This window comes from Narcine bancroftii, chromosome 1 (assembly GCF_036971445.1).
Source record: "Narcine bancroftii isolate sNarBan1 chromosome 1, sNarBan1.hap1, whole genome shotgun sequence".
NCBI classification, from domain to species: Eukaryota; Metazoa; Chordata; class Chondrichthyes; order Torpediniformes; family Narcinidae; genus Narcine; species Narcine bancroftii.
The window spans coordinates 281,870,438-281,896,411 of NC_091469.1; the positions used below are offsets into that span (position 1 = coordinate 281,870,438).

The following is a 25,974-nucleotide window of genomic DNA, read 5'->3' on the forward strand; positions in this document are numbered from 1 at the left end:
GGGGAATTTTCAGGATTGAACCAAGAGGGCTATGAGGAGCTCAGTCATTGAATATGAAACAAAGATTCCTTTTTACATGTAAAAATACATTAAAAATGTAACTTACAGGATACACTTCAACTCTGTGTGTCCATGGATTTGTCTCCAGCATTTCCACAGCCTTTGAAGCCTCAGACTCCTGTTCAAACCATCATAACCCGAGCTCCAGATCCACACCTCCAATTTAATCTGGATGCCTGAAGCACTCAAGGCAATTTTGGAGCCCTTCTTGCCCTCTGAACCCTTGAATCCAATACCTGGTTCCCAGATGTGGGAATCGAGAGATGTGGAGTTGATGCAGTAAAGTGGTGCCAAGGTAGAAGATAAGTTTATGGGATTTGGAGCAAATGTATGAGGATAGACATTTGAGTGAATCCCCTCCTGCACTCAGAGCAGGTGAAAGGCCTCACTCCAGCGTGAACTTCCCAATGCCTTATCAGACTGGATGACTGTGTGAATTCCTTCCCACATTCCAAGCAGGTGCATAGCTTCTCCTCTGTGAGAATTTGTTGGTGTCTCAAGAGGGTGGTTGAGTGAATGAACCACTTCCTGCTCTGGGAGCAGGTGAACATCCTCATGAACTCTCTAGTGTGTGATTAGCACACTGAAATCCTTAGAGATTCCCACTATCTAAACACTTAAAAGTATTCATTGGTACAAACAGCATTTCCAACCGGATTGTAAATCAGTGACTAGATAATTTTCTAGTTGGGATGGACAACTGATTCCCCATCAACAATCTGCACCAATGGCTCTCTCATCCCAGAAATATTCATCCATCCAGCAGGTTGGCCAACTGATAATTAAAACCTCACATGGGCAGTACGCATGTCCAATTTTTCCTGGCTGTGAATGGGGCAATGCTTGAAGCAGTGGAATCCCACCCCCACACTATTCAGCTGTGTGTCACTATGCCTTCTCCATTGTATGGAGGTTTGAAATATTTTCCTCAAGTTAAGATCCCTTGAAGTTGAGAGTCCAGATGCTTAGTAATAGGCCATTTTGGCCCAAGAGTCCATGCCCCCCAATTTATGGCCCAGGAGTGCATGCCACCCAATTTACACCGCTGGGATGTTTCAAATCGAACGGCTACATCATAATTCCATGTGCTAATTCACGTTCTAAGTGCTTCTGTTTTTCCAACAATACTCCTTGCACCTGAGACCTATTGACTTCTAACAGTACATGTAATTTTCACGTCAACTTTTCCTTCCTCCAGTCCACGATCTGCTCTGGCACACTGGTTCACCTCCCCAGCAAACCTTCCAGCAAGGAGAAAGATGGTCATTTAAATCAAGAATGAAGTTTCTAAAAGGCTTCTCAGGACAAACTCTTTAGTGTTATGGATGGAGAAGTCCTTTAGAAACAAGTCTTTCTTGATTAAATGACCATCTATCTCCTCTCCCTTCATACATTGTCCCTGTTCTCTTTCCAGCCTAAGTTGGTCTTCTTAATGATATAACTGAGGAATCTCAGCAGCAAGCACCTAGACAGGGAAATGTGATCTTTGGACGATCATTATTGTTTGTGTCAATTGAGGATTTTGTCACAATGCCAAAGACCCCAGTGCTTTCACCCAGGAGAGTGCCAGAGGACTTGGTTCTTCAGAAAGATGGCATTGCTGATGGTGCAACAATCTATCAGAACTGCACACTAGATCTTTTTTCAGTTTCCAACCTGCAGCTCATGCAGACTTCTGTGAACTTGATATAACAGTGTGGAAAATGGGGAAACTAAGAGAAAAATCTGATATTAAACAGTCTAAATTTAAATTTTAAAAAAGTGATTCTTGGTTGGAGAGGCAGGACTAGCAGCTCGATAAAATGGAGGGTGGGGTTGAAAGGGGATGTGATATTGCTCATAAGGGAAAATATCGCAGCTGTGATTAGGCAGGACAGACCAGAGGGTTCATCTACTGGGATTGTATTATAGACTGCCCAATAGTCAATGAGAATTGGAAGAGCAAATGTGTAGAGGTAGCAGACAGCTGCAGGAAACATTATTATTATAGCAGGTGACCCCATCCCTGTCCCACCGGACGGGGCAAGGCCCCATCCCTGTCCCACCGGGCGGGGCAAGGCCCCATCCCTCTCCCGCATGGACGGCAGGGCAAGGCCCCATCCCTCTCCCGCATGGACGGCAGGGCAAGGCCCCATCCCTCTCCCGCATGGACGGCAGGGCGAGGCCCCATCCCCCTGCGAGGAAGGGAGAGGTCCCAGAGAGAACCCCAGTCCCGCCAGGCATGGAGAAGTCACAGGGTGAGGTTTCCGTCCCCCCGGGCGGGGAAAGGCCCCAGGGCCCTCCGTGGCCCCGGATACAGACGGGGAGAACGGGCTAGAAATCCCCCACCATCCTCGCCGGTTCCTGCAGAGCTGGAGGTCCGGCCGCAGTCTCCTCCTCCTCGCTCCATGATACGCATGCGTGGAGACGGCGCCTGCATGCGTGGGGAGACGTCCTTGCGTGCATGGTGCGCATGCGCGAAGAGACGACCGGCATCCGCCACTTTCACTTCGAGCTGGACTGTTGTTGGGGACCGAAGGCGATTGAGCGCCGAAAGTCTGGGAGCAGCGCGCAGCACCGGGTCTTGGAACGGGAGCTCCCGTGGATCTGAGGTTTGCAACGCCTGGCGGGAGGACTCCACTCCTCGGACCCAGTCCCAGCCTCGGTTTTGATTTAACCCGCGGCCTAGCTCTCCGGGACCTCCATCGGGCTGAGCTCAGGACTGCATTGATTTATCCTCTTGGTCACACCTTCTGGGCCTCACAACGATGAACCGGTTTCAGTGCTCTGACTGCGGGAAGAACTTTAAACGGTCGAGTGAGTTAACGAGACACCAGTGGCTCCACACCGAGGAGAGGCCCTTCACCTGCTCCACCTGCAGCAAGGGTTTCATTCATAGGTCCAACCTTGAGATACACCAGTGGGTCCACACTGCGGAGAGGCCCTTCACCTGCTCCACCTGCAGCAAGGGCTTCATTAACAGGTCCAACCTTGAGATACACCAGTGGGTCCACACCGAGGAGAGGCCCTTCACCTGCTCCACCTGCAGCAAGGGCTTCATTAACAGGTCCAACCTTGAGATACACCAGTGGATCCACACTGCGGAGAAACCTTTCACCTGCTCCACCTGCAGCAAGGGCTTTACCAACATCACCAACCTACGGAGGCACCAGTGGGTCCACACTGGGGAGAGGCCATTCACCTGCTCTGAGTGCAGCAAGGGCTTCACCAACAGGTACAACCTTGAGATACACCAGCAAGTTCACTCTGGGGAAAGACCCTACACCTGTCCTGAGTGCGGCAAGGGCTTCATCCAGCCTTCTATGCTGCGGAGACATCAGTTGGTCCACACTGGGGAGTGGCCGTACACCTGCCCCGAGTGCGGCAAGGGCTTCACCAACACCTCCAACCTATGGAGGCACCAGCGGGTCCACACTGGGGAGAGGCCGTTCACCTGCTCTGAGTGCGGCAAGGGCTTCGCCAACAGGTCCAGCCTTGTGATACACCAGCGGGTCCACTCCGGGGAAAAGCCCTTTACCTGCCTCGAGTGTGGCAAGGGCTTCACCAACGCCTCCAACCTGTGGAGGCACCAGCGGGTCCACACTGGGGAGAGGCCATTCACTTGCTCTGAGTGTGGCAAGGGCTTCACCAACAGGACCAGCCTTGAGATACACCAGTGGGTCCATACTGGGGAGAGGCCATTCACCTGCTCAGAGTGCGGCAAGGGCTTCACCCAGTCCTCCAGCCTGCTATTACACCAGCGGGTCCACACTGCGGAGAGACCCTTCACCTGCTCCACCTGCAGCAAGGGCTTTACCAACATCACCAGCCTACGGAGGCACCAGTGGGTCCACACTGGGAAGAGGCCGTTCACCTGCTCTGAGTGCGGCAAGGGCTACACCAACAGGTACAGCCTTGAGATGCACCAGCGAGTGCACACTGGGGAAAGACCCTACACCTGTCTTGAGTGCGGCAAGGGCTTCATCCGGCCTTCTATGCTGCGGAGGCATCAGTTGGTCCACACTGGGGAGTGGCCGTACACCTGCCCCGAGTGCGGCAAGGGCTTCGCCAACACCTTCAACCTATGGAGGCACCACCGGGTCCACACTGGGGAGAGGCCATTCACTTGCTATGAGTGTGGCAAGAGCTTCACCAACAGGTCCAGCTTTGACATACACCAGCGGGTCCACTCCGGGGAGAAGCCCTTTACCTGCCCCGAGTGTGGCAAGGGCTTCACCAACACCTCCAACCTGCTGATCCACCAGCGGATCCACACCGGGGAGAGACCCTTCACATGCCCTGAGTGCAGCAAGGGCTTCATCAACAGTTCCAGACTTGAGATACACCAGCGGGTCCACACCGGGGAGAGGCCATTCACCTGCCCAGAGTGCGGCAAGGGCTTCATCCACTCCTCCAACCTGCTGATCCACCAGCGGATCCACACCGGGGAGAGACCCTTCACATGCCCTGAGTGCAGCAAGGGCTTCATCAACAGGTCCAGGCTTGAGATACACCAGCGGGTCCACACCGGGGAGTAGCCCTTCATCTGCCCGGAGTGCGGCAAGGGCTTCACCGACACCTCCAACCTGCGGAAGCACCAGTTGGTCCACACCGGGGAGAAGCCATTCACCTGCTCTGAGTGTGGCAAAGTCTTCAACCAGAACTCTGACCTGCTGGCGCACCAGCGGGTCCATATCAGGTCCGGCTGCTTGAGGGATGATGGGAAATAAAGTTGGTCATTCATCCAGCATAGTACTGCCATCATGATGCGCCAAAACAAGGGGAGGGGTGCGGGAGGGAGGACGCATGGTCGATGGGTGGCCAGAGGGGGAGAGAGGGAGCAAGGGACAGGCGGGGGTGAACATGCATAATGGGTCATTGGTTGGAGGTGGGGCCCCTCCCCAAATTGCCAGGGAAGGCACATTCCCGGGAATTTGAACCGCAGTTTGAAAGGTCTGAGAGGTCCTGAATTCCCAGGAATTTCACTGGGACAAAGTAGGGTCACCACTCCCCTGCGGTGTGAAAACAGCTCGTGAAGATTTTATGAACAGGGTCAGTTAATATCCTTCACTCAATTAAGGGATAAATATGGAATATCTAGAAATTCACTTTTTTGCTATTTTCAAATAAAAATATTTTTCCGAGATAAACTTGGATCAGAGAGATTATTTCTCCCTTGGAGTGAAGTGGAGACTCTTAGGAGATGAGGGACTGTACAGAAATTTTCTTCTGCAATGTGTCTTGTTGCAAAGTGCAACTTTGAAACCTGGGCTTTTTCAATGGAAACAAAAATGGAAATAGGATTTAAATATTATGATAGAGGAACCACACATTGACGGACTTGTGTAGAGATTGTTTGTCCAGTGCAATTATTGTATAACTTTCTTCTTTGGCTTGGCTTCGCAGACGAAGATTTATGGAGGGGTAAATGTCCTCGTCAGCTGCAGGCTCGTTTGTGGCTGACAAGTCCGATGCGGGACAGGCAGACATGGTTGCAGCGGTTGCAGGGGAAAATTGGTTGGTTGGGTGTTGTGTTTTTCCTTTGTCTTTTGTCAGTGAGGTGGGCTCTGCGGTCTTCTTCAAAGGAGGTTGCTGCCTGCCAAACTGTGAGGCGCCAAGATGCACAGTTTGAGGCGATATCAGCCCACTGGTGGTGGTCAATGTGGCAGGCACCAAGAGATTTCTTTAGGCAGTCCTTGTACCTCTTTGGTGCACCTCTGTCACGGTGGCCAGTGGAGAGTTCGCCATATAACACGATCTTGGGAATGCGATGGTCCTCCATTCTGGAGACGTGACCTACCCAGCGCAGTTTGATATTCAGCAGCGTAGATTCGATGCTGTCGGCCTCTGAAATCTCGAATACTTCGATGTTAGGGATGAAATCGCTCCAATGAATGTTGAGGATGGAGCGGAGACAACGCTGGTGGAAGCGTTCTAGTAGCTGTAGGTGATGCCGGTAGAGGACCCATGATTCGGAGCCGAACAGGAGTGTGGATATGACAACGGCTCTGTATACGCTAATCTTTGTGCGGTTTTTCAGTTGGTTGTTTTTCCAGACTCTTGTGTAGTCTTCCAAAGGCGCTATTTGCCTTGGCGAAAGCAGCGGCTGCCCCGGTCCGGGCAGAGGGTAGGCGGCGGCAGCCCCGATCCGGGCAAGAGCAAAGGGGAAGCGGCAGCCCCAGCATCGTTCGAGTGAGGCGGCCCCAGCCCGGGTAAGAAACCTGCATAGGAGAAGCCACTCCTTGTATAACTTTATGCATCAATTATATATCATGTCATATAAGTTGCATAAAATAAAATCTGATTTATCAAAGTGTTTTAGGTGTGGTATTGAAGATGGTACCTTCTTTCTGCACTCCACACGGACGTGACCGAAAGTGAGACCTTTCTGGGTGAAAGTAGGGGAGCTATTAGATCAAATCACTGGTATTTCATACTGTTAAGAGTCCAGATGACCCCAAAACCCAGCAGCAATAGAAATTCACCAAGACAATGATTACTTAAAGAAAAATTGCTTTTAATTTTCTTTAAACATAATAACAAGATCAATCTTTAACTTATTACTATTAACCTAAATTAAGCCCCTTCCAGTTCTAAGTGCACGTGTATGTTCAGGAAAGTTCTTTGTTTCATAGTCCAATCATTCCCTTCTCTCTTTTTCAAGTTCATTGGTATCAGCCAATTCTTATACTGTGCACAGAATTTAACATTTATGAATTTTCAGAGAGAAATTAGTTGCTTGTTGGACACACACAAACTGAGTTCCTCCAATCAGTTATTGCAGTGTCTTGCCAAAGAAACTTGCCCCATCATGGGTTTTCCAAATGATGACCTCTTCCAGGTCACCACAGAGTTACTCTTGTTTCCTTTATTTCACACTAGCCAGCCATTTCCTCAAAGTATTTGAACAGGCTGAACTCAGAACTCACAACCCATCTTCAAAATGGGGTTCTCAACAAGCCTGCCAGCTTGCCATGTTGCAACCTCAATTGCTGCTAAAGGACTGGCTTATCTCTCCAAAAGTGCATCACTTGTTTGTTTTTATCCTCTCTTTGTAAAAACCAAATGACCTCTCCCAAGGCTCCAAACCCAATTTTGCAAGATCTTATCAGCCTCTGCCTGGTCATTTTTTCCATTTGCGCCTCTTTGTGAAGTTCTTTCCAAAGCAGTTCCATTGTCTCAGCAAAGTCACTGGTGACACAATGTCTCACTTCAGCAAAGCTCTTGCATTTTAAATATGATGTCTTTTGTGAAGTGACTGTTTGTGAAGTATAACCTAAACTAAACCCCCCTCCATCTATCTCTTTTAAAGACATATTTTACCTATAACTATTCTGACATATCCTGTAACAATACCCACAAAACCATGACTTATTAGGGAATGTGAAAGGGAAGAACCCGAAATTAAAACTTTCATTTAAATCAAAAGAAATTTGTGAAAATAGTACTGGCAGTGGCAAGAAAGTGTATTGCAGTTACTTGGAAATCGGTTTCGTGTTTAGGGGAAGATAGACTTATAACCATATGTTGTGAGTGAGGAAACACGTTTGGTAGGTCTCAAAGGCAAGTTGATGAAGTAGACAAAGATGATGTGGTCAAACAATCATAGCTTTTATTAGCCTTGAAGGCAGTATACTGGTGGTCTTCTAGGAGAATGGGGAGTTGCTGGTAGGTGGTCTTCAGGTTTATGGTGGAGAACACCTTGAACTGTGTGATCTGGTTCATCATGTTGGCGAAGTGGTGCATGGGGTATGTATCCAGCCCCATTAACCTATTGATGGTCGGAGTAATCGATGACCATCCGGTGTTTCTCCCCACTCTTCACCACCACGACATGGGTTCTCCAGGGGCTTGTACTCTGCTCTATAACCCCCTCGGCGAGGATGAATCTCACCTCTGACTTAATAAATGTCTTATCCCTGGCACTATATCACCAAATTTTAGTGGTAATGGGTTACAGTCGGGGGTGAGATTGGGAGAAAGGGGTGGGGAGAGATCCGGAACGTGAAGAGCCCACATGTCGGATGCAGTGATTGGGTTTAGGGCTGCTGGTCGGCTGCATAGTGAGGGGGGTGGTGGGTGGTTTAAAAATTGCTCATTACAGACTGAGAGGGGATGGGGCCCATTGTACTCCATTACTCTTCAAGTCTAATCTCAGTAGGATGAGTGCACAGAGTTGTGGCAGGATGAGGAGTATAAATTCACGGTAAACCATGCCTCGGGCAGTCAGTGTGACTGAGCAACTGCCGAGTGGGATTTGGACACCATGGAGACACTGTGGCTCGTGGGCTTCACCCCGACTGAGCGGTGCTGTGCAGTGTCTGGGTGAATGAAGCTTTCGGTCCTTCCACTGTTGAATAGGCAAGTGTTGGGGAGGCCATATACCTGGATGTCCATCAGGGACCTGGAGAGTTGATGGGGTCTCTCCTGATCCAGGGTTACCAATGTCAGTATCACGTCATCATCTGAGGAGTTCCATTGGCTGCTGACAGTCTGGTAAGATGGTGCACAAGATGGTTGCCTCCATGGTGGACACGCGGCCCTGTCGTTCACTAGAAGAGAAGGGGAAGAAGACAGAAGGGCATGTGCGTGTGGCTGTCCCAGATCCCGGGAAGTGAGAGTGGAGGTGATGTCATTGAAGAAGCTAACCCTGCTTGCACACGGTACTGCTGGAACTCGGGATTGGTTTGGACTTGCAGACCTTTGCAAAGTCTCCTTTCAACCTACAGTTGGAGCAGACAGCGTCCCTGACAGGGCAGCATTTCCTTGTGTGTTTAGCCTTAACACAAGAGGGTTTCCTCATGTGGTCGCTAATGGCAGCGGTGTTTAGTTCAGAGCGGGAGGAGGCTTGCGATCCTGCCTCCCAAGATGGAGGCCTTCAAGGTGGAAGCATCTTCACTGGAGAACGAATCAGCGTTGTGGACATCTACCTTGAGAGTGTTTGCCAGTTTGATGGTCTGAGGTCAGCTCAATTGTCTCTGTTAACGTAGCCTCTGCCTCACGTAGTTGGAGCGGACGCCTGTTCGAGTAGATCTACTTCACATAGTTGTAGCGGATGCCTGTTTGAGTGGCTCTGCCTCACGTAGTCGTAGCAGACACCTGTTCGAGTAGATCTACTTCACATAGTTGTAGCGGACGCCTGTTCGAGTAGCTCTGCCTTGCATAGTCGGAGCGGACGCCTCTATGAGTTCCTCTGCCTCACGTAGTCGGAGTGGACGCCTGTTCGTGTAGCCTATGCCTCACTTAGAGCGGACGCTTGTTCGCGTAGCTATACCTTACAAAGGCGGAGCGGATGCCTGTTGATGTAGCTCTACTTCACATAGTCAGAGTGGACGCCTGTTCGTGGAGCCCTTATTTGGACTATATTTGAAATGTTGAGCTTTCTGGCTGTGTTGTGGTGGTGTTACTCTCAACTATGGCATTTAGTTATGTGGTTGATGGTTTGAATCTCCTTCTTCTTTGGGTTTGGGTTATCAGCAATGGGGAAGTGGGGGGAGTTGAAGGAGGAAGTATAGTGGAAGGGGAGGCTTGGGGTTTGTGGGGGATTATACACGTATGTACCACATGTATCTTTATATGATTTATTTTACTCAAATTTGGTTTAAAAGATTTAAAATAAAAATATTCCAAAACAAAGCCTGTCTGTTTCCTTGGCTATCGGGTGTGGGGTGTTGAAATCCATGTCTAATATTGCTGAAGAAACGGGTGGCCCCTGGTGACCTAGTGGTGTAATTGCATGTCACCACATTCATTCCCCCAAAGAATTTGACCTCTACCCCCCCCCCCCCCCCATAAGTTCATAAGTCCAGTATCAGATGGGCTTTCCTTTTTCTCCTGGACATTTGGGGTACTGGGGCAGGGGGAATGGAGGGTATTGAGGGTGGAGGGTCCTGCCATTGGGTGGGGGTATGCTGTGAGGGTGTAGGACTTCCCGACAGTTGCAGGGTGGGAGTATGCTGAGGGGGTGTAGAGCTTTCCGTACGAGTACTGGTTGTTGGGGTTGTATTGTTCAGTGGGGCCCTTTGGGGTGATGTGATGGTCAGCTGTCCTGTTGTCTGTTGTCCTTCATGCTGATGTGTAGGGTTCCGGCCAGTGCGAGGTCCCTGATGCCCATTGAGACTTTCCGTCCATCCGAATGTAACGAATGCATAGTGGGGGTTCGTGTGCCTCAGCTCCATTGGGTCTACTAGTGGGTCTGTTTTGTGGGGCCTGCAGTGGGTCCGAAGGAGCACCGGTCCTGGTGTTATCAACCATCTAGGCAGCACCATGCCCATCGTGGCTTTCCTCAAAAAGGAAAACATACGGTCATGTGGTGTCGTGTTAGTGGCGGTACACAACACTGAAAATATTGAATGTAAAGCCTCCATGCCATTTTGCCTTTAAGGTCAACAGGACGGTTTTCCAAATCATGGCATTTTCCCTTTCTACTTGTCCATTACCCCTGGAATTGTAGCTTGTGGTGCAGCTGGTGGCAATGCCTCTATCCCAAGGTACTGCTGGACTTTGGCACTCATAAAGGTGGCACCCCTGTCTGTGTGTATTTAGCTGGAGTACCCACACATGCTGAAAATGGATTGCAGGCACTTTGTTACCGTGGTTGCCGATACTTCGGGACATAAGATTGCAAGAGGGAAGCGTGAGTATTTGTCTATGGGATTAAGGAAATAGGGTGTAGTAGGAAGGGAGCGGGCCTTTAAAGTCGTGGCTGAGGTGTTTGATAGGTCTAGTAGCTTTTATCAGAGTGGCTTTATCTGGCCAGTAAAACTGCGGTTTGCATTCTGTGCAGATGGGACAGACACTGCTACTGAAAGAACACACAACCAGATGGGTTGAGCTCAGTGAGCAGAACTGATTTATTGCAGGCTACTGGGCTGGAGTTATACTGCCAGCCCAGACCTGGCTGAGAACTGTGCTTCCCACCAGGTGTCACATGGTCCACTAGCGCAGGCTTCTGAGCCCTGTGCTGAAAAGAGGGGGAAACCCCCAATGGTGCCATTTTGACCGGCTGCCTTGCCGTGCAGATTACAAGTGGATCCAGTTCGCCTGCCTAGTGGTGTGCCGCCACACAGCCCTCCCCCAGAACCAGCACCATTGTCCGTTTTAGCTGGGTGGCCTCACTTCTTGGGCTGGGCCATAATCACTGGTTCGGTGGGGTTGAGGTGCACTGGCTTAGGGCTGTCCACAGTAAACAGTTCCCGCCTGCCGCCGATGTCCAGCGTGAACGTAGAGCCTGAAAGCTGTACGGCCCCTTGTAAGGTCTCTGCAGAGGTGCTGCGGGCAGGCCCCACCAAATAAAAATGTACTCTGTGGAAGGCAGCTCGCTGGGGACGTGAGATGGCCGTGTGCCGTGTTTGGGTGGCGGTTGGGATGCGAAGGAGTCCAAGCGGGCCTGGAGGTGTGGAAGCAGCTCGTGTGGCGACCGCTGGGGGTTGTGAGGCGTGCTGATGAACTCACCAGGAAGTGCCAGCAGTGCGCCGTAGACCAGCTCTGCTGATGACGCCTACAGATCCTCCTTGGGCGTGGAGTGGATGCCCAGGAGCACGCAAGACAGTTCGTCCACCCAGTCAAGACAGATGAGGCAGGCCATAAGTGCTGACTTAAGGTGGTGGTACAGACGCTCGACCAGCCTATCGGCCTGCGGATGATAGGCTGTGGTGCGGTGTAGCACGATTCCCAACCTGTTGGTGAGCTGTGCCCAGATTGCAGAGGTGAACTGGGCACCTCGATCACTGATGAGGTGATTCGGAACGCTGAACCGGGCGACCAACCATGCAACAGCGCTCAGAGCAGGAGTCTGTGGAGGCGTCCGGCATTGGGATTGCCTACGAGTGGTGCAGTCCACCACCATGAACAGGTAACAGTTGCCCTGGGAAATGGGTAAGAGCCCAACTATGTCCATGTTAATGTGGCTGAACCATTCCCGGACGTGCTTGAACTCTTGCACACCCTGGTGTGCCTGTGTACCTTGGACATCTGGCAATGGGTGCATATTCTGGCCCAGCCTGTGATCTGCTACCGCAGCCCATGCCAGATGAACTGCTCTGCCACCATCCGGACCATGAACATGATGGATGGGTGCGAAAGGTCGTGAATATGATGGAAGACTTGCCTGCACTGCTGCCGGGGAACCACTGGCCGTGGGGTGCCCATGGAGACATGGCACAGGATGGTGCTTCCGCCACTTAGAGTCAGAAGGTCTCGAAACCACAGGCCCATCTTGGCAGTCCTGAAGGTCCGCGTCTCTTTTTCGGACTTCTGGTCCCAGGCGAGCTGATCGAAGTTGAGGCCGGGCATCAGTGCACAGATGGTCAGTCGCGAGAGTGCATCACCGACCACATTGTCCTTCCCAACCTTGTGCTGAATGTCAGTGGTAAACTCCGAAATGAAGGAGAGGTGGTGCTGCTGGCAGGCCGACCAGGGGTCCTTTGCCATTGTGAGTGCCTGGATGAGAGGTTTGTGGTCAGTGAAGATGGTAAAAGTCCTCTCCTCCAAGAAATAGCGGAAATCCGCACCGCCAGGTACATGCCCAGTAACTCATGGTCAAAAGCACTATACTTGCACTCTGGTGGGCAGAGAAGCCATTTAAAGAATACCAGCGCCTTCCATTGTCCATTCACCTGCTGCTCCAGGATGGCGCCGATGGCTCTGGCAGAGCATCGACGGAGAGCATGGTAGCCTTCATGAGGGCATCCTTGGTGGCCTTGAATGTACTGCAGGCCTCTGGGGTCCAGGTGAGCGTTTTGTGCTTGGCTGCCTGAGGATGAATAGTGGCTGCATGATGTGCGCAGCTCCCGGGTTGAATCGGTTGTAGAAATTGACCAGACCCACGAACTCCTGCAGCCCCTTGAGATTGTCTGGACGTGGGAACTCCTTGATAGCGGCAACCTTCGTAGCGGTGGGCGTGGCTCCCTTGGCCGTTATGGTACGGACCAAGAACTGCATGGACGCTTTCCCAAACTGGCACTTGGCTGGGTTGATCGTGAGGCCAAAGTCGGCCAGCCAGGAGAAGAGGGTGTGCAGGTGAGCCTTGTGTTGCGCCCAATCCCTGCTGGCAATGAGGAAATCCAGGTCCCTGCCCACTGAGTCCATGAGGTGCTGGAAGGTCTGAGCAGCATTCTTGAGCCTGAACGGCATGTGAAGGAATTCAAACAAGCTGAAGGGGGTGATGATGGCTGTCTTGGGTATGTCCTCAGGCTGCACTGGGATTTGGTGATAACTCCACACAAGATCAACCTTGGAGAAAACCCTCACACCATGCAGGTTGGCTGTAAAGTCCTGGATGTGAGGGATGGGGTAACAGTCAGCAACTGTCACCTCTTTGAGCCATCAATAGTCTCCACAGGAGCGCCAGCCACCGGAGGCTTTCGGAACCAGGTGGAATGGTAAAGCCCACGGGCTGTCAGACTGCCGAATGATCCCCAGCTCCAACAGATGCAAAAGCTCCTCCTTTGCCACCTGGAGCTTGTCAGGCAGGAGCCAGCATGCCTTGGCATGAATCGGTGGGCCCTGGGTGGGAATGTGGTGGAACACCCCAAGGCACGGTGAGGCAGTGGAGAACAGTGGCTTGAGGAGGGTCGGAAACTCATCCAGGATTCTCTGGAACTCTTCACTGATCGTGGCCATCTGTGGCTGCTCTGTGTGGGAGGCATCGAGGCGAATGGTCTGGAAAGTACAGGCTTCCACCAGGCAGCTACACCGAATGTCCACCAGAAGCCCGTAGGTGAGGAGGAAGTCAGCACCCAGGATGGTAGTCAGAGGTATAAGACGGTAAACCTCCATGAGAACTTTTGTCGGCCAATCTGGAAGTGGACAGTCTTGTCTCCATACGTCCGGATCTCTGTTGCATTGGCCTCACGGTGTGGAGGTCCTCGAGATTGGTTCCTGGCCGGGATGATGCTGATCTGGGCTCGAGTGTCAATGAGGATCCACCGGCCGCTGACTGAGTCCCGCAGGTAGAGGAGGCTGTATCCTTGGCCAGCCGCCACAGCCATTAACAGTGGCCGGCCTGCTCGTTTCTCTGCAATGGGCAGGGCTGACGACACTTCTGAGCCTTGGCTCCCCAGCACTGGTGGTAGAAGCAGAGGACTGGAGCAGATGACATGCCTCCGGTTATGCTCTTGGTGGCCCCTGCAGGGGCCAGTTGCACTACCGCAGTGCTAGGGGCAGGGTTGGCATAGTCATGCCCGTATCTCATGACCTGCTGGACTGCCAAGCCCTCCGGGAATTGCTTGAGCCATAGCTCTTGGGCCTTCTGAGTAACCTTCCTTGGGTCAGTAAAGCTCTCTTGGGCCAGTAACGGCCGGATGACCTAAGGCAGATGGTCAAGGAAAATGCACTCAAAGAGTGGGCAGTTGGTGTGATCACCCATGAGCGCGAGCATCTCGTCCATCAGCTCCATCGGGTATGTCCCCCGAGGCATCAAGGTACAGCATCCGAGCGGCACGCTGGCTCCTGGATAGTCTGAGAGATTCAGTGAGCACTCACTTCATGGTCTCATATTTGTCTTCAGTGGGTGGGTGCTGAATGAGGTGCAGCACGCGTTTGGCGGTGGCCTGGTCCAGGGCAGCGACCACATGGTAGAATTTGGTCATGTCGAATGAAATTTGGCGGAGGTGAAACTGAGTCTCCACGTGGCCGAACCAGGTCTCCAGCTCCTGAACCCAGAATTCAGGCAGCTTGACGGCTATAGCACTGATCCCAGGTTTGCTCATGATGGGTTCAAAGATGTTTGAACCAGTCAGGGTCACCAATTGTAGCAGCAGCTACACTGCTACTGAAAGAACACACAACCAGACGGGTTGAGTTCAGTGAGCGGAACTGATTTATTGCATGCTGCTGGACTGGAGTAAAACTCCCCGCCCGGACCTGGCTGAGAACTGCACTGGGGGTCGCTGATGTCACTCGGGCATCATGTGGTCCCCCAGTGTAGGCTTCTGAGACCTGTGCTGAGAAGTTGAAAACCTCCCCCCCCCCCCCAATGGTGCCATTTTGGCTGGCTGCCCCACCGCATGGATTACAAGTGGGGCCGGTTCAGCTGCCTAGTGATGTGCCGCCACAAGCCCTTGTTTACTGTCCTTACTTCCTCTACTGAGAATGGGAGATTTTGAGTCCTTAAAATGTAGAACAGTCTAGCGACTCCTGGGTGGCCCAGCTCATTGCGTAAGTTCTGCAGTTGGGACATGTGGTTGAGAGCTGCACAGTTGTCCATGGGCAGCACATCTGGGGGCTCATTGAGCCTCCCGGGACTGTATAGAATGTCATAATTATAGGTAAACAATTCTTTCCTCCAGCGCAAGATTTTATCATTTTTTTTTTAATCTTTCCCCTGTTCTGGTTGTTGAACATAAAAACCATGGATCTTTGGTCTGTGACGAGGGTGAAGGGTTTACATGCCAGATGTCTCCAGTGCCTTACTGCTTCCACAATGGCTTGAGCCTCCTTCTCCATGGCCAAGAGTCTTACCTCTGACCCCTGTAGGGTTCACGAGAAAAAGGCTACTAGTCGCCCCTCCTGGTTCAGTGTGGCAGCTAGCGCTACATCAGAGGCATCCGTCTCCACTGGGAACGGGATCGTCTCATCTATGGATTGCAGGGTTGCTTTTCCAGTCAGGTCCCTAATAACTGTGATAGCTGTGGGGCAGAGAGGGAAAGCTGAGGCTTTTATGAGTGGGTGAGCCCTGTCGGCATAGTTGGAGACCCACTGTGCATAATATGGAAAAAGTCCCAAACATCTCTTTTAAGGTTTTCTGTGTGTGTGGGACTGGGAGGTCTAGGAGCGTGTGCATGCGGGCAGGGTCTGGGCTGATTTACCTGTTCTGTACCACATATCCCAGTAAGGCCAGTTTCCTACTGCTAAAGACGCACTTGTCCCTATTATACGTTAGGTTGGGTTCCTCTGCTGCCTGAAAAAAACATTTAAGGTTAATGTCATGGTCAGCTTCCGAGTGGCCACAAATTGTAACATGGTCAAGGTATGGGAACACAGCCTGGAGTTGATACTCATCTACTATGCAATCCATTTCCCATTGGAACAGGGACACCCCATTGGTGATGCCGAAGGGGAGACGGAGAAACTGATACAGCCTGCCATCTGCCTCGAACAGTGCGTATATGCGGTCTCTCTCTCCCTAATGGGCAACTGATGATACGTTGCCTTGCTGTTTATAGTGGAGAACACATTATACTGCGCAATGCTGTTTACCATGTCCGCAGTACGTGGTAGTGGGTAGGCATCCAGCTGTGTAAACTTGTTGATCATCTGACAGTAATCAACCACCACAGTAATCAACTGCTTCTCCCCTGACTTCACTATAACAACTTGTGCTCTCCAGGGACTGGAGCTCTTCTCTATAACACCCTCCTGCAGGAGTCTGTAGACTTCTGCTCTAATGAAATCTCTGTCCCATGGGCTGTACCTCCTGCTTTTGGTGGCTACTGGGGTCCAGTTTGGAGTGAGGTGCATGAATAGTGGGGGAGATCCTATGTTCAAGGCTGTCAGGCTACAGTGTTGCCTGTTCTTTTTTGAAAACTTTATTTTAAATTTTGCAAATTACATACAATAATCCTCTACCAATACAATACAAATAAACTATTAACTACAACCCTATCCCCATTCCCCCACTAAACTAAAAAAACCTGAAAAAAGGGGGAAAAAACAACCCCTCCCCCTTCAGAGCTTAAAAGAAAATTATATTAAATGCTTTATGTTTGGCGTGCCATTCATTTAATTTCTAATAACATAGGCTCTAAATATAAATTCCACAAATCAGTAAAAAAAGAGAAATTATTTTGTAAATTATATGTTACTTTTGCTAAATATAGACACGATTGTATTTCATTATGCCATCTTTGCAAACTCAATTATATATAATTTTTCCATGTTACAGCAATACGTTTTCTTCCAACTGCTAATCCTAGTCTTAAAAAAGTTAAATGCGGTTTAGTGATTTGTGATTCTATAAAAGGTAAATTAATATAACCCATTAAACACATCAACGGATCCAATTGCAAATCCTGTTTTGAACAAATCTATCAAAAATTTTATAATTTTCTCCCAAAAATATTTAACCTTCTCATATGACCAAACTGAATATATAAAAGTACTTTTCTGCTTCCTACACCTAAAACACAAATCTGCTAAATAAATCCAAATTTCTTCAATTTTTCAGGGGTCAAAAATAATTGATACAAAAAATTATAATTAACCATATTATACCTAACATTAATCAACTTAGTAATCTACACATATTTTAGACCATTCTTCCCATGTCAAAACAATACCTAAATCATTTTCCCATTTCTCTTTAACTTTATTAATATTAACCTTTTCCATCTTTTCCTGTAACAACCTATACATATCAGAAATAAAACCTTTTGCAACTTGATCCCCAATTAATAACTTTAATTTCGTTTGACCTGACAAGATTAATCCCTGCCCATAATTTTTCTTCAAAAAATTACGAAGCTGATAATAAACAAAAAGAATTTGGCAAAATACCATACCTCTCTTAATTAATTTTGCCAGGTCAAATGAAATTAGAGTTATTAATTGATCAAGTTGAAAAAGGTTTTATTTCTGATATGCATAGGTTGTTACAGGAAAAGATGGAAAAGGTTAATATTAATAAAGTTAAAGAGAAATAAAACAAAACTTCCTTGTCTCAAAATTTGCCAATATACAAACTAATCCTCTAATCCGCCAATCCTTAAAATGAGGATTATTTAAAGAAAAAGGTTTCGATTATACCAAATATTCATTATATGTCTTAAAACAGGTAATTCAAATGTTTGTAATAATATAGGATTCCATTTGTAAATAAAACCAGTAATATTATTTTCAGAAATCTGATCCATCTCTATCTTTGCCCATCTCGGAGGTTGTACTATATTAAACAATCTATTAAGAAACTTCAACTGTGCTGCTTCATAATAATTTTGAAAGTTAGGTAACTGCAAACCTCCTAACTCATAACACCAGGTTAAGTTTTGAATAGAAACTCTTGACAATTCATCTTTCCATAAAAATAACCAAATTGCTTTATTTATTTCCTTAAATTTTTTTTTGGTAATAAACACAGTATTGATTGAAAAAGGTATTGAACACGAAGGTACAAGTTCATCTTTGTACAATTAACCCTTCCAATTAAAGTCAATGGTACATTTTTCCTCTTAATTAAATCAATTTTAATCTTATTTAATAATGGTATATAATTTAAATTATATAAATCTTGATACATGGTATTTACAATTACTCCTAAATATTTAATTTTAGTAGTTCATCTAGACTTAGTTACAAGTTGCTTACAATCTGAATAATCCTCATCAGCTATTGGTAAAATCTCACTCTTTTCCCAATTAACTTTATAGCCTGATAACTTACCATATTGATTTAACAAATCTTGTAATAACTTCAATGAACTTTTTGGATTTGTTAAATAAATCAGAACATCATCCGCAAACAAACTAATTTTATATTCACTTCCTTTCACAGTTATCCCTTCAATATTCAAATTCTGTCGAACAGCTTGAGGCAAAGGTTCTATTACCAAGGCAAACAACGCAGGGGAAAGAGGACAACCCTGTCTTGTTGAATGAGATAAATTAAAAGAATCTGAAATCTGACCATTCATCATTACTCTTGTTGTAGGTCCAGCATATAAAGCTTTAATCCAACTTCTAAATAATGGACCAAAATTAAATCTTTCTAATACTTTAAACAAAAATGTACACTCAACTCAGTCAAACGCTTTCTCTGCATCTCAAGATATTACCACTGGTTGATTCAATTGCTGTTTTGCTACATTGATTAATGAAATTAATTTAACTATATTATCTGCTGAGTATCTACCTGTAACAAATCCTACTTGATCAATATGCACCAACTTTGATAAATAATTAGCCAATATATTAGCTAAGACTTTAGCCACGATTTTATAATCAACATTCAATAATGATATTGGCCTATATGAAGCCACTTTCAAAGGTTCCCTATTTTTCTTTGGTATAACTGTAATCAATGCTCTTAAAAAAGATTCTGAGAATACACCCATTTCTGTTGCTTGTTTTAATACATCCTTATATAATGGAAATAATAAATCATTAAAAACTCTGTTGTAAATCCATCTTCTCCAGGAGATTTCCCATTAGGCATCAAATACAAAGCTTCCCTCAACTCTAAATCAATAAATCCAGCATCTAAATTCTTTATATCTAACTCATTTAAAATCAAAAAGTCCAATCTGGAAAATAAAATAATCAATTTGTTCTTCCCCTTGACTACCATCTGATGTATACAAATTTCTATAAAATTTTAAAATTCCTCATTTATTTCCTTCCATTTATAAGTAATTCCACCATTTTTCCTAACAGCATTAATTGTCCTTGATACTTGTTCAGTTTTAATTTGCCATGCTAAAATTTTATGAGCTCTTTACCCCAATTCATAATAATGTTTAGATCGTAATATTATTTTTATATCTATATGTTTGTAGATTATTATAACATAATTTCAATTTAGATAATTGTAATTTATCATTTCCTCTGAAATTTTTCTCCAAAATTTCAATTTCCTTTTCCAAAATTAAACTTTCTGAAAGATATTGTTTCTTAATATTTGCAGTATAATTAATAATTTTGTCTTCCAAATAAGCTTTTAATGCATCCCATAAAATAAATTTATTTTGCATTGAATCTCCATTCGTCTGCAAATAAAAACTTATTTGATCTCTTAAAAATTTAACAAATTCCAGTCTCCTCAATAACATCTCATTAAACCTCCAACGATATAAAGTTTCAATTATTTCAGCATCCGACAATAATCTTTTATACTCTGCATAATTAAATCTCCCTTGTAACTGCGCAGAAACCAAAAGTAAATCTATTCTAGAAAAAGAATTATGCTGGGATGAATTAAAAAAAAATCCTTTTCAGTTAGATTTAATTTCCTCCATATTTCCACCAAATTCAAATCTTTCATCATCTCAAGCAACCTTTTTGCCATTTTTAATCTTTTTACAATTTTTGGAGATTTGTCTAACAAAGGATCCAAACAACAATTAAAATCTCCTCGTACTAAAACATTCTCATTTGACTGATTTAAATTTAAAAATACGTCAGATATAAAAGCTTCATCATCTTCATTTGGTGCATATACATTCATTAATGTCCAACACTCCAAAAAAATCTTACAATTAACTACTAAAACTCTCCCAGCATTGGCAGAAAAAGAATCCAAAGTAAACAAAAAAATTTATTTACCAATATTGCCATTCCTCTAGATTTAGACAAATATGAAGATGCAATCACATGTCCTAAAAAGTTATTTTTCTGTCAAATGTGTTTCTTGTAAAAGTGCAATATCTACTTTAATTTTTTAAATATAATCCAAAACACGTTCCCATTTTATCGCATGATTTAATCCTCTAACATTGAAAGTTGCAAAATTTAAAGTATTCATTAAATCTTACAAAATGGCACCCAAATTTACAATTAGCTCTGAAAAAGAAACCCCCTTAACAACTAAAAATAACTGAAAAAAAGAAAAAAAAAACCAAACCCAGCCCCTATCTCCCCCCCCTCCCAAAAAAATCTGCAAAGCAGTAACTCCCCTTATTAACCGGGTGCAGTTAATACCAACAGTGGCAAATGACTTCAGATTTGGCTGGGTCCCCATCTTCTCCCTAACTGGACTAATAGAAACTTCCCCTTCTAGTATTAGATGTTTCCGGTATTTCTTCTTGCAAAACCATCATTTGTTTAACTTCCAACTTTTTTGCAGCTTTCCCATTTCCAGCTTTATTCAGCGTCACCAGCAGCTTGGAGAAAAAATCTTGTATCAACTTAGAATCTGGCAAAGAGCAAAAATTAATGCAGCCTGAAGATTTTCAAAGAACTGAGATTGATATTGCCCATAAAATAATTTAAAAAGTGGACCTATACCCTTTCTTCCTAAAACCGCTTTAGCAGGATTAAACTCTTTCCGTCTCATAACTACCACCTGACTCAAATCGGCATAAAAAAACCCTTACCATTCTGTACAGTCAAAGAATCCTGCATGTATGCTAGTAAAACTGCTGCATGTAAAATCATTTCTCGGTCATATCTCCGACATCTCACCAAAATTGGACAAGGTGGTGCCCCCGGCAACAGTTTTTTCCTTAATGCATGTTCTGGTAAACTTGTACCTCTCACTTTGCTCGTTTTAGATTGGTCGCAGTGTTTGAGCTACCGAAAGGAAACAGAGACACACGCCGAGAGCACTTCAGTTTATACAAATCTTTATTACTAAATCTAAAGCTAATTTCAAACTACAGTATGCAAGCCATTCCCAATTATACTTATCAATGCCTGGACTGGTCCCAACTGCCAAAGCGAGGCAACAACCGCACACTTGTAGTAGGTTGTTGGGGCGCTGGTAGCAGCTTCTCCACCTCCCCCGACTGGGACGTTCGTTGGACTCTATAAGTTCTTCTTGCTGAGAAACGTTTCCACCCCTCAGAGAGTCTGAAACTTCAGCAGCAGGACCACAGCTTATATTACCCAAATACTGCTTATTCAAGCACCTATTCCCTGTGCAAAAAAAAATAACCGAGCACACCTAGGCTTCTATCAAATACCACAACTTTCTAGCTTATCACTTTGAATTTACTTAGCTTCAAGGTCTCTCCTGACAGTCTGCGATCAACAATCCCATCAATCTCAAAGTTCAGCAACTGGCTAACAAGCAGGAAGATTAAATATTCTTGGTACCAGATGTCTTTTTGTCAGATAACTGTATCTCTGGGCCCCATGGTGGAATTTAGCTTATGCCTGCTGATTCTTACATTCTTCTCAAAGTAGGGTACTGATACTCAGCCTTGCAGAAGCAAAAGCATGGTCTCAATCCTCCATTACAATGCACAATGACCTCTTTTCAACTCCAATCCTTCTGGAAAATACTCTGGACCAAAAGTTTCAACAATCCACTCTTTAAAAAACTTTATAAGATTTGTCCCCTCAAAACCCTCTGGTACCCTACTATTTTTATATCATTGTGTCGACTTTGATTTTCCAAAACGTCCATCTTCTGTATAAAACTCTTCTTCTCAATTTGCCATCCTCCTACCGCCTCTTCAACTTGATCCACTCTGTCTTCTACATTCTTAATTTTATTTTCAACCATGTCCACTGTCAAACATTTATTGACATCCACCTTCATTGTAGCAATCTCACCAGACATATCTGTAATTTTAAGTCTAATATCAATAAGTTGCTGATCAACATTGTGAAAACTAGTAGTCATATGATGCATCATACTATCATTCTGCTTAGTTATTGTTTCTAACATTACCATCATATCAGACGCAGGCATGGGTAGGGCTTATTGTACTAGGTGTCTTATAAGGTAAAAGTAACTTTAATGCAGTAGGGGTACCTCCGACTTTAGCTGTTGCCATTAAAAGTTGGGTATCCACTTTTTCTAAATATGGCAGTTCCTCTTTCACCACTTCCTGTAAAATTTTAGTCTCCCTGGGTTGGCTGCGGGGCTGCAAACTACCCCAAGTGGAGCTCATTTCCTCAGCCCGACACTGGGCAGTGGCCCACGCAGCCCTCACTCTTTCTAGAATCTCGCACATGCGCACTGCTGCCTGGTCCCGGCAGTGACTGAACTACGCTGGTAGGATGCTCCTGACGCGTCTCCAGCTAGCTGTGTGAAAGACGCAGCTGCTAGTGATGCTTTGCATCCCCCCCACCGACCCGTGCTCAGCCACGCTATTCAGCACGCTCAGAGCAGCAATATCGTGCACGTCGCGCTGCTCATAGAGTGACACCAGGGACGTTGCCACCACGTTCAACCTTACTGAAGAAGATCACTGGGGCTTCGGATTCATCTGTAATTGAGAACGAGGTTCCAAGTCTTTAGTCGGCCCAACCTTTTCTGATTCTTCCAAAGGTTTAAAATGTAGTTTTTTTGATTGTTGAACTCTTCCTTTCTTCACCACCTTTCTTCTCATATCATAACCAATATTTTCATATGGGCTTTAAACTTTCCAGTTGAGGAGAGATAAGTTCCCACATCTTCACCCTACACCATCTTGCCACGTCTTGTTATTGCATAGACAGGACACTGACTGAAAGAAGGTCTGAAGAAAATGTGTTGTTCAGCATAGGCGTACAGATTAGTTCAGCAGAAAAGCTATTGGGTAAAAGAAGAGTTGAATCATTTTGGAGAACATCTAATAATGTTTTATGAAGATTAACATTGTTTTGAACTTTCATGATGGGAAAATATCCCTAAACTTTTCTGCAAATAACAACAATTTGTTCACAAGTGGAGATGGAGTTATAAACCAAAACTATAAAATATATGGATTGTTAATCGTTCTACTGCTCTCCATTAGACAACGCTTGTTTTGAAGGATGATGTAGGTCTTGCCCCAGCACCACCACATTGGTAATGTACCTCGTTAATTAGACCATCCAAGAATGAGCAAAGTTTACACACAAGCTCTGTTTGTGCCACTGTCAAGACTTAAAAGTTGTCGTCTTGGCCCATGAATTGATTCCAGAAAACTTCACTTTTGAAGTCTGCAAGTGTGTGTTTGTGTAAACTGCCATTTTGATACACTGGAGGTACCAGAACACACTGCAATAATTTCATATGTATTTCTAATTACGCTGCTATATATTACCTGTTTCAGACATTAATTTTAGCAACAAAAAAAACACTTTAATATGATTTAACCTAAAAGTAATTGCATGGACAACTCATCTGCTTGCTTTTTCCCCTCACCTGGAGAGAGCGGGGCAGTGGTATCATGTGCGAGGACCCACGGCGGGCTGTCAGTAGAGCGCGGGTCCACTGTGGGGACCGAGAGCGGGCGACAGGACCAGCGAGGGGACTGATAGCGGGCCGCTGGGAGAGTGCAGGCAGGGGCCCAGACTGCAGTTTGTTTTTATAAAATGTTTTCTGCTACAGCTAAGCTGATATTGTTTTTTTTAAATTACAGCAGTATTATCAAAAAGGATTTTCTTGTTCTAGTTGTCTAGTTGTATGTTTTCTCAATGTTTTTTTCTGCTATACATATTTCAATAACAAATGCTTACCCATAAATGCACTAAAAAACATTCTTAAGATTCCCTGACGAAATTGGGGGAGGGAGGGGGGAAGAGAGGGTCTCGCATGTCCGTGGGTTTTTATATGCCATCAAATACAGTAAATTCCAACAATCTAATTTTATGAAAATATGTCCAGGCCCGATTATTGTTTTCTACCTTTTAATTAAGCTATTTTGAATAATAACATGATCTACAGTTGTTTTAGTTAGATAATTCTTGATTATGCTGACAACTGGCAAAAAAAGATTTTGAACAAAAATATTTGCCACCATAGGAAGAATTGAAAATTTCTCACATAGCTACTGTCCCATACATTTTTACAGCTTTAAACAGTTGCCAAATAATTATGGTAATGATACACCAACTTGTATTGGATGGAAAAGTGTACTTTCTATACATTCCTCTGTCCAGTCTGTGGTGGTATGTTATTACACCACTAGCCACCTGGTGACCTTGCATATATAAACTGGTGGAGACCCATCCCCCCTCATTCTGGCCTCGGCTTGCACAGAGGCAAGACCTCAAGACCTAGCTGTATATATTAGCCTATTAAAACTAGCGTTTTACCTGCACTCTGCTTCGTGTGATTTGATGCTAGTCGCCATCAATTTAATAAGCTAATATATATCCAGAATGGATCCCCCACCAGCCCTCAACTCAGCCGAGTCCTGACTCAGGGACCCAGGAACAGAGATGGGCCCCGCACACATGCAGCCAGAAACGGATCGGATGGAGAGCTGCAAGATCAGGATCAAGAGAGAGAGAGAGGGACCCACCCAGTGGACGTGGTGGACTACGGAAGGGGCAGAAGCATCCTGGAGCAGGTAATGAGCGGCGAAGAGCCATGCCTGTTAACTAACCCGCCAGAACCAGGACCGGCCATGCAGCCCATGGGGTTCCTGGTGTATGACCAAGCGTCACACCAAGCGCGGGTGGAAGGCGTGAGGAATGTTGCCCTACCAATTGTGATTTACCGGCAGGTCTATGGGGATGGACTACTATCCCAGATCCACCCCCAACTGTCCCCGATTCCCCAGAGAAGGTCTGTGTTCCCAATGAACCGGGTGACCATGTGGGAGAGGGGATCAGGACCAGGACGTACCCCCCCCCTCCACCAGCTACCGAACCACAGGCTGAGGTTCAGCCAGGTACTGGGGCCCGACAGGATAGAGCTGAATCCCAGAACCCCCGGAGTGAGCATGCACTTCAGCCGATGGCAGAGATGCTTTTTAATTTACGCGAGGGTGAAGGGAACGTCAGAGGAGGAAATGCTGATGCTACTGTTAGCTCAGCTGGGGGATCGCCTGTACTCATTAATACAGGACGCTAAGTCGTATCAAGAAGCGATGAACACTCCGCAGAGACACAGTAATAGAGGGCACAGTGAGCTGCACTCCAGGCATCAGCTTATGATTGCAGGCAGGCAGGAGAATCTGTTAGAGACTTCATACTCATGATGAAAGATTTAGCAAGGGCTTGTACTTTTAAAGCAGTATCAGCCCAAAAGTATGCGGATGACCTGGTAAGGGACAGAATTCTAGCCGGTGTCAGATCGACATAAATAAGACAAAGGTTGCTGGAAAAGGGGATGGTTAGGCTTGAAGAGGCAGGCTCTGGAAGACTCTAGGAGGGAACTAGAGGAGTACTCAGAACTGGACATTAGCCCCTCACAGGGAGAGATACACGAGTGATCAAGGGCAGCACATAGCAGCAGCAGCCCCACTGGCCCCTACTATGACCAAGATGCAGATTACTACCAGAACGGAGAACGTGCGATTCACTGCGATTGAATCAGGCGAGTCCAACGATTTATCGGACGTGACCGTTAGTATTAAGATTA

The 25,974-nt window shown here is 46.2% G+C and overlaps 1 pseudogene; it reads left to right on the top strand.

Annotated features, from left to right (window-relative positions):
- Positions 1 to 2,527: 2,527 nt before the first annotated feature.
- The window catches only part of LOC138745068 (zinc finger protein 585A-like), a 36,260-nt pseudogene continuing 12,813 nt past the window's right edge, over positions 2,528 to 25,974 (top strand).